This window comes from Panthera tigris, chromosome C1, assembly GCF_018350195.1.
Source record: "Panthera tigris isolate Pti1 chromosome C1, P.tigris_Pti1_mat1.1, whole genome shotgun sequence".
NCBI classification, from domain to species: domain Eukaryota; kingdom Metazoa; phylum Chordata; class Mammalia; order Carnivora; family Felidae; genus Panthera; species Panthera tigris.
Window position 1 is genome coordinate 200,021,199 of NC_056667.1, and position 9,091 is coordinate 200,030,289.

At 46.9% G+C, this 9,091-nt stretch overlaps 1 pseudogene; it reads left to right on the forward strand.

Moving 5' to 3' along the window:
• The first annotated feature begins 7,326 nt into the window (after window positions 1-7,326).
• Window positions 7,327-7,427, forward strand: LOC122241571 (annotated as a pseudogene).
• The last annotated feature ends 1,664 nt before the right edge of the window (window positions 7,428-9,091 follow it).

Consider the following 9,091-nt stretch of genomic DNA (forward strand, 5'->3'; position numbering starts at 1 on the left):
AATCAGCCAGATGACTCGAAAGCAGGGCCAGAAAGCCAGCAGAGGGGCAGACTGGCTTCAAACCAGCTCAGTGCCCAGCTCCCCGGACATGACCCTAAAGGCAGGGTAGCCCCAAGGAGAGAGAGAGCAGGGAAGCGGGCTCCAGCACGTGAAAGCCTCCACGCCTGAGCAGCGCCCAAGGCCCAAGGCCAAGATGCAGGCCACCCCCAGCTGCCTCCCAACCCTGATGGCTTGGGATCCCCTAACCCCCCATGTTTTTTCATTACCTAACCCGAAGACCTCCCGAGGCAAATAAAGTTCTCCATGTAGGGTGAAGTTATTGAAGCAAAAAATAATAAACTTTCAGGAGCGTGTTTCAATTTTCACTTGTGTTTATGGCCAAAGGTGTTTTCTATTTTAATAATCGCTGCTGGAACAAGGGCAAGCCACATGCTGCTAACTTGTTAAAGACATGGGGAGAGAGGGGGTAGCGAGCGAGTCCGTGAGAGAGAGATAGTCTGTACTCAGCTGTAAATTTCTCAACTGCCCTGTTCTAATCCTCCCAGTTTTGAAATCCCACCCTTAAAACCCTAATGATAAAAAAAAGGGATAAAACATTATTTGGACAATGCTCTGTTGACAGTCTGCCCTGGGCTTATTTTAGCCACAATAAACAATTTTAATGTGTGTGTGTGTGCGTGTGTGTGTGTGTGTGTGTGTGTGTGTGTGTTTTAAGAGAGAAATATCAGTGTTCTGGGGTGCCATTTCATAATGGACTGTGTGTAAAAGGGAAGGAATTTGGAGGAACCAGGCTCCTTCCAGTTGGACATCAACTTGACCGTTGTTTTCAGCTCACTTTTATCTGGCAGAGTTTCTGTTTGCTTTTAAATGTCAGAAAAGGTTAAGAAGCCTTTGAAATCTGCAAGACATTTCCTAGACTTCTGGGGAAGATGCCCACATTACAATGGCATAAATTGATTACCCCTCCCCACCTTCGAAATTGCTTTTTTAGAAGGAACACATCTGAGGAATCAAATAAAAGACGAAAGGATTAGCATAAACGTTCATTTATGGCTCTGAGTATTTTACGGCAGAATGAGTGAACCCAGAAATATTCAGATGTTATATTTCTCTCTGCCTTTCTCATCTGTCCTCACTCACGTTTTTCCAAGTCACGCAGATTCAAGAGAAAATATCGTGACTAGGACACATTAACATACCCTTTCCTTGGCCCTGACTCTGAAGTTTGCTGCAGTAAAAGGGGCCTCAACCCTAAGTGACTATGGAGTCTCCTCCAAGCCTGAAAAGGGCTCCAGTAAGCATCACAAGTGTTCAATAAAGACACACGGACTGAGTGGCCACCAGCTCTGCTGAACCTCAGGGCCAAGCACAGCACATGGACTCCTTTGGGGGGATAGCAACTGAATTTATGGTTTCGGGTGTTATCCTGATGCGTTTGCACACAATCCTGTCAAGAATCCTTTCCCTAAGACAGGGACTAACTTTGGGGCTCACAGAGGACCGAGGCCCATCAGACCTCAAACCATCTATCCATATGAGCGTCGACAGAGATACTCTTTGCATACCTGGTCACCACTGGCCATCAGTTCAAGCAGATCGCTTCTGCGTTGTCTTTTGCTCCTAGTACCTGCCTATTCAGGCCCAGAGACTTCCCATTCTGCAATCTGCGGATGTACCCCCTTTCTGCTGCCTGTGTGCTATACTGAGGCCTGGAAGCATCCGTAGGGCACTTGCTGCTAGATTCACAGCATAGACATTCCCAACCTGAGGTTCTGTCTCAGAAGCAGGGCTTCTCTTTCCGGCATCCAGCAAAGGTAAAAAACCTCATTACTTTCCTGTCCATTTTCTTCTCCACGTCTGTCTGTGGTGGGGGGGGGGATATTTTCTGACGGCGGTTCCCCCAGGAATTTTTTTACAATGCTTTGTGTCCCCTCTTCTCCATTTCCTTAAGGTTGTGGGCTTTGTGGTGATGGGAGGTAACTAGACTTATTGTGGCGATCATTTTGCAGTGTATACAAATATTGAATCACTGAGTTGTACACCCAAAACTACTAGAATGTTATAGGTCAATTATAGCTCAATAATAAAAAAAAAGACTAAAGCCACAGAGAACCTTTGTTTCTGTTCTCCGGCACTGCATTAGCCTTACCTTGCCCTGGGAACATTCCACTGGGTCGAAAAGGATGTGTGTGCCTGTACATGTGTGTATGCATGAGCGTGTGTGTGTGCACGCCCCGAACGTACATGCACATACACACGTAGGGGCCAGGGGGATGGATGGAGTACATATTGGAGGGGAGAAGTCAGTTAATATCTTGGAATGTTTCTGCTGTGTTTATAAATATCCAGAAAAAGAGGTGATGAACTTTCAATACCCCTAGCATTAAGAGAAGGACTGTAGAAAATAGCCATTTTCAGCTCTTAAAAAACAGTGACAAATTAATCTGAGCGGTATAGATGCTTTGTTTCTCCAAAATTGCTCCTGCTGAGTTATGACACATCCGTGTGCTCGGTGAGCTGGAGGAAGAGCCGAGTTGGAAGGGACCCCTGACTTCCTCACACAAGCCCCAGAGGACAGCATTGGAGAGATGTGTCCTGAGGTAACCTCGGGACTGCCCCCAGGACTCCCCAGCCCTCTGCTTCAGAAGTCAGGCCACAGGGCTGTCCCGGGAGTGGGAGGTAGTATGTGCAGGCTGGGTGGTCAACACAGAGGGCAGCGGGGAGAGGGTGCGGTAGGGCTGTGACACTAAGGAGTCACCAGTTTTCCAAAGCCCAAGTCCAGCCCCAAAGCAATAGAGCTAATCTTGCAACTTGGCGTCCTGAAAGGGGAAGGCACGAGTCAGAAGAGGCTCACAAAGCCATGAGGTGCCAATTTCCACCTCATCCCCGAGTCATAATTCTCCAGGCCTCGGATCACTCAGGAGAAGCGCTTCTGCCAGCCCCAGGCCTCCTCCCACCTCCTTAATTCCAGCCCAGCCCGGAGCTCCTGCCATAACATGCATGATCACAGCCGTGGGCCGAGGGCCACAGCCAGGTAACGTGTATTTGAGATCTATGGGCAGAGCAAGCCTTTGCAAAATATTGAGGCCCCTTAAATCTAAATATCTCTGGCTTCTATAGTCCTTTCCCTGCTCGCCCTCGTGGTATCAATCCTCCCCATAAGGTCAGAACATTCCTGCTCTCCTCTCTCCCAGAAGATAGCTGTAGATAAGAAGTTGAACTTCAAACCCTACAACCTGCACTGGAGCCCAGCCGCGTCAATAGCGGGGAAGCTCGGTGTTGAGCACGTGGGAAGCCTCCAGTGAGTGTCCATTCCTCTGAACCCATCTGTCGTCTCAGAAGGATGCTGCTGTCAATATTATGCACCTGAACACTTACTTCTTCTAGAGTGTGGCTCCCGACTTTTTCTAAGCGTGACTATCATGTTTTAAAGCCAAGAAATTTCAGAAGCCAATGCCTTATGATTAAGATCTATTGATTAAGAGAGTACATCAAAAACCCACAGCGACGTCAAGTCAGCACTTCTCTGAAAACAAGCTGTATTGGTTACTCACAACGGCACCTACTGTATGTAAAAAATCTTAGTATGTGTATGTGCAAAGTTGACCATCCATCCAGTCTGTGGCCACGTTTTGTTCAAAATGCAGACCCCTGGGTACAGCCCTCCCATCCTGCCAGAAACCTGTGGATTTGGAAGTAGAGTCCTGACATCTGCATTTTAACCCCAAGTGTGTTTTTTAAATGGTGGTCAGCCACTGACCACTCTTGAGAAATACTATCCCAGGGGGACTTATTCGAATTATCTGTGGTGGCTTTTAATAATTTAGCTAAATAGGGCTGTTGTTTTCAGCCTGTTAATACTTTGTAGTAGTTTTGCTCATCATCTGTTTTTAATGTTTTCTGAGGTCTGTGAAGGTAACCATGGGAAATACTGGCTTATTGGCTTGGTCACCAGATTGGGGAGGTGCTGAAGTTAGAATGCAGTGCTTTGTGAATGTCCATTAAACCACATGATTTCCAATATCTTTGCCTTTCACTGTAGAGACTCAAAGCTTGCAAATCATTTCTAGCCCTGCAAAGAGAAATTGAAGAAGGTTTGTGTTACTTCTTATTGGCTCTATACCAGTTTTACAAACTCAGGTTTGGCCAGAGTTATCCCCTTAATTGTGTGTTTTCCAAATCATACAATCCAGAAATCCATAATTGGACAGTTCACGTAGTCCTAGAAGTTTAGCTCCCCTTCTACAATAAACACGGGGATGACCATGGCGTCACTGTTCCTGATCCGGGCATAGCATTTGGCTCATCCATCCAGGAGTCCAATTCAAGACTATGGATAGTTTCAGAATCCATTTTGTGTAAAGGGAAAGAGATTTGCTCCTTTCAATAATGCCATGGAATTTCCGACCTGATTATTAAAAGCTCTGATGAGTCAAATTTAGGCTGGGTTCCTGGCTCTGCATAACTCCCACATTCCTTGAGTTTTGGATTCCTCCAGAATTCATCAGGTCTAAGTCATACACTGCCTCCAGTTCCTATGTTATATTGGAGATCAGAGAAGCATAGCAAAAGTCTGCTTCCCTGGACCAAATTTCCATTTAACTCAGAAAATAGAGCTCTTAATTTATATTTCCCTTGACAAACAATGGTTTAACTTACAGGGGGAAAGCGTCTCAGGAACTTGGACAAACTTAAGAGAACTAAATTAGGGGTTAGATAAAACTCAGCCTTCCCCCTTCAGCCAGGTTCTGCCATCTCTAGTTACTATAAACAATTGCGATTTTGAAAGTGTTGAAAAAGAAAAAAACACACTGACAATCTCCCCCAAAGGAGAAAGGGATTACAGGACCATTTCGAGTCTCTGCCCTGGTTGGTGGTGATATGGTTATACAGGACAACTTTAGCCCTAGACGAGCAAGGACGCCACACTGCTGTTCGACTAAGTCCTTGGAATGAGCAGTAAATGGTCCCAACCTCTGCCATTTGTCTGAGAAGTTCTATTATGAGATGCATAATGAATCCATAGAATAGTAGGCAATGTCTTCCAGGATCTCAATATCTGTATCTCCTCTCCCCACCACACACACCCCACAAGTGGGAGGGGTGGATTTTTAGCCTACTTTGAAAGCATGTGGGAAGTACCTACTTTGTGCCGGGAATCCTACAGGCAAAAATATTGAAGATAAGGGCCTGAGAAGATGTGTAACATAAGATCTGCCATCCAGAGATAGAAACTCAAGAGCATCCTTTAGTGTTTCCTACACTTGCTATGAAGGAGGAAATGGCTATCCATTTGTTTTTCTCCAAAATACATGAACCAGAGAAGGAGCACTGATTAGCCCTGACACAGTTTCAAGTCAAGATATAGCCCTATGTTGCTTTCTGTCATTCTGCAGTGACCACAATGTACCCAAGTTTTCCAACTTGAGGAAACTCACTTCCACCCTGGGAAGACCCTTGGGCAGAAACCTTCAAGGACTCCTAAAGATGGGAGTGTGCCTTTGTCACCCATGACATTGGTCAAACCTGTTTGCCTCTGGGGTCCTTGGTTTCTGCATCTACACAGAGAGGAAGTCGGACCAGACTACCAAGGCCCCTTCCAAATGAGACAGTTTACAGGTCTGGAAGTTCCCAGCCCTCGTGGCTCCCTTCCCTGCCCTGCCTTAGACCCTGACTTCTCCCTCTTTCTTCTCAACTTCCTCACCCAGGCCCCCATACTCTCAGAGGAAAAGAATTAGAAGAAACAATCTGTACTACATAATCCGTGTCTAGCTGTTACTTGGGTAACTGCCTCCTGGGTGGGGATGGGATGGTCTTTGCATTTTAACAAGGCCCCACAGGGTTTCAGCGTCAGTCCAGCTAATAGCAGAAGGGAAGGTGAAAGGGAAAGGGAGATTCCTGGACTCCTTTAGCTCACCCCTCCTGTCCCAGTGCCCTGCTTTTATGAATGACATGGTCCTAGAGACGCCTATTTCATAGAAGAGGAAAGGAGCCATTGTCTAGAACAAGTAGAATAGAAAGGAGAGACAGACCAGGGGGAACTGTAGCAAGAGGAAGGAATGGAGCCAAAAGGCTTCTGTTTAGAAAAAGAACGGAGATGACGGGGGATGGCAGGTATATATCTGGCAGGTTGCCAGTCCTGCAAGACATGGCTACGTGGACCACAACGTCTCCTGCTGTAGCAAGTCGCCCCTCATGCAGCCTCCAGGAGCTGCCATCATTGGTCAGTTGACGAGGGAGGTTGAGCCTACTCGCCCTCCATGAGGCTACACTCAGCAACTTCAGACTGTGGCACACCGAAGTCAGAAGAGGGCAGTGCAGCAGCTCTACCCTTCTGAGAATGATAACATCAATGGCCATCCTGGCACCTAATTACCAGAACCATCGTCAGACAGAGGGGTACGCGCACCACGTTCGTCTCAAATTCTAAGGGGCCATTTGGGGTAAACGCCACCTTGACAATGCGCCAGGTTCCCATCTAGTCTCCCCTTGAGAACTTCCACTGGCAGAGAACTCATTACTTTTGTGTATACTTCATTGTCAGGCAGCAGGAAGGGTTTCCCTTGAGCTCAAGAAGAAGTTCCCTCTCTGTAACTTGGACCCACAAAGCCCAGCTCAGTCCTGTGGAACCACACAGGAGAAAAACATAAGCCCCTTCTTTGTGTCAGCCCTTTACAGCCCGATGTCACCTCCCGTGTCCCCACTGTCCCCTCTTCCATGACCAGGCATGCTTGCGTTCTTCGACTGTTCTTCATACAGCCAGGTTTCAAATCTACTCTGGGCTGGTACTTCTTGCAACTCTGGAGAATTCCTCGGATTGTTTGAATTAGAGACAAAGGGTACTTTCTTCTCCCCATTTTGATTTTAAGCACTAAAACCTTTGCGACATCAGGAGGCCATGTGATTGCCATGATCTTGGGTGTATCTCCTTTCTGAGCTTGAAGGAGTTTGAACTTCATAAACTCGCAGGCTCCTCCCACTTCTGCAAATATAACCAAGTATAACGTGCCATCTGCCGAGCCTGTATTCTTCAGGACTCTCCCCCACTGCGAGCTGCAGACCACCAGCCTTCGTGGGAGAAACAGAGGATTCTGCTATGAAGCCAGCACTCTTCCATGTAGAATGGTCCTACCTTTGCTCCTCTCTTGCCACATACATCCACCTATGGTTCTTTGGCAACTTCTGTTGTCCTCTAAGACAGCTTTCCATTTTAATCTAAGTTTCATCTTGAGGCAAACATTCAGAAACGTCTTAAGAAACATGGAGATTTTGTCTCCAGGACTAGCTATGATCCAAGCGTGTAAGCTTTGATAGCTAGAAACTAGGATTGCTTCTTGGTCTTTTGGCTAAGCTCAAGTGTAGTATCTGTTCTTATCAGCTTAATAGCCAGGGAGTTGGTTTTAAAAAAATCCTATTTTGGAGTGTTTAGATCAGATAGGGGACCTGAGAGAGATACTCAGTTTACTAACTAGCCTGGGCTATTTACAGACCTATGGAGGACCCACAAGATAAGTCCCAAAGCCTAAGACAGGCTCTGGACAGGGCCAAGGGGCCAGGAATATGGGAATGACAAGACAGGGACCTGAGCAGAGCCAAAAATTTCTCAAAAACCAGGGAGATAAAAAGTAGGAAAAAAAAAAAGAGAGAGAGAAGTTATCTTTAGGATCATTCCTTTTATCTTCATGTGTCATTTGTTCCCAGCCTCTTCCCACTGCCTGCAACGGGGCCTGGCATATTTAGATGTCAATAAATGTATGTGAAATAAATAAATTTCTAATCAAAACCTTGTTAATAGCTCTAGGCTTCCACCATTGGGTCATTTACACCACCAGCATTTATTAAGCACCAACAGTTGTTCAAGGCACTGTTGTCTAGACACTGAAGAATTTATAAGTAAATATGACATGAGCTCAGAGCTCAAGTTCCAGTAGGGTAGTTGTGATATTTACTCAAACGGCAGGAAGGGCACAAAGACGTGGTCAAGATAAGACAGGGCGGATGCTAAACATAGGGATATAAGGGAGGTGAGCAGAAAGGCTTCATGGGAAAGGACTCACTTCAACTTGTCTCCCTCTGTTAAACCTGAAGTCCGATATCCCCTCCCCAATTACAAGAACCCAGTCTGATATTCACACTAAAATTCTTAGACACGACTTTGCAGTCGGAGCTGGAGGGAGAACTTTTCCCATGGAGGGTCCTTGTTTCTGGCTCCCTCTCCACTCCCTGGCAAGACCTCAGCCGGCGCTCCTCTGGACGACCCACCCTATTGTAAACTTCTCCCTGGCAGCTCACCTTCTCTCTGGGCTTGCAACTGGGAATCTCATACCTGGCTGCAGCCAAAAGATTTCAGGAAATGGTGCTTTGGAAACACATCTTTTGAAACGAAAACAGATAAAGCAGCTGGCAGCGGAGCCAAGGAAAACTCTACTCTTTTCGAAAAGCAAGCAGTTTGTTGGCCCTGGAAACCCACCTGCCCTAAGCCACCACCACATCCTCTAATAAATGCACCAGCACACGCAGACACACGTACACACAAACGCTCAGCGACTGGGTGGCACGGCACACCCTTGAAAACCTGAGAAACTCTCTTCCTGTGCTCTTCGTGGCTGCTAGAGCCTCCAGTCTGTCGAAATCCTAACCCACGAGGTCCGGGTCACACGCTTCCTTCTGGAGAAACCTTTATGGCTTCCTCCCCCCACAAGGCAGGCCATGTAAACAGAGTGGAGTGGAATTTTTGTAGGCATTTCTAAGTTCGACGCACTGTTGAGCAATCTTCACGCCCGAGCCACGAGGGTTTTGTTCCTAATTCAGTAAAGAGAAAAAGAAGAGAGGAGGGACCATTTCATCCACTAGGGTGGCTTTCGTAAGCTGACCCCCACTTTGGGGAAGGCAGCGAACCTTACCAGGAAATGTCATTTACGTGGTATCCCCTTGCGTGGCTGTACTGCACTCCAATTTCTAAAGTGCTTCCACTTGGCCGAGCCTCCCAACAGACCTGAGTAAACTGGCCAGGATACTCCTCATGGCCCCGTGCAGATGACGACACCGATGAGCAGATGATGAGGGCCTTGCTCGAGCGCACATAGGCAGG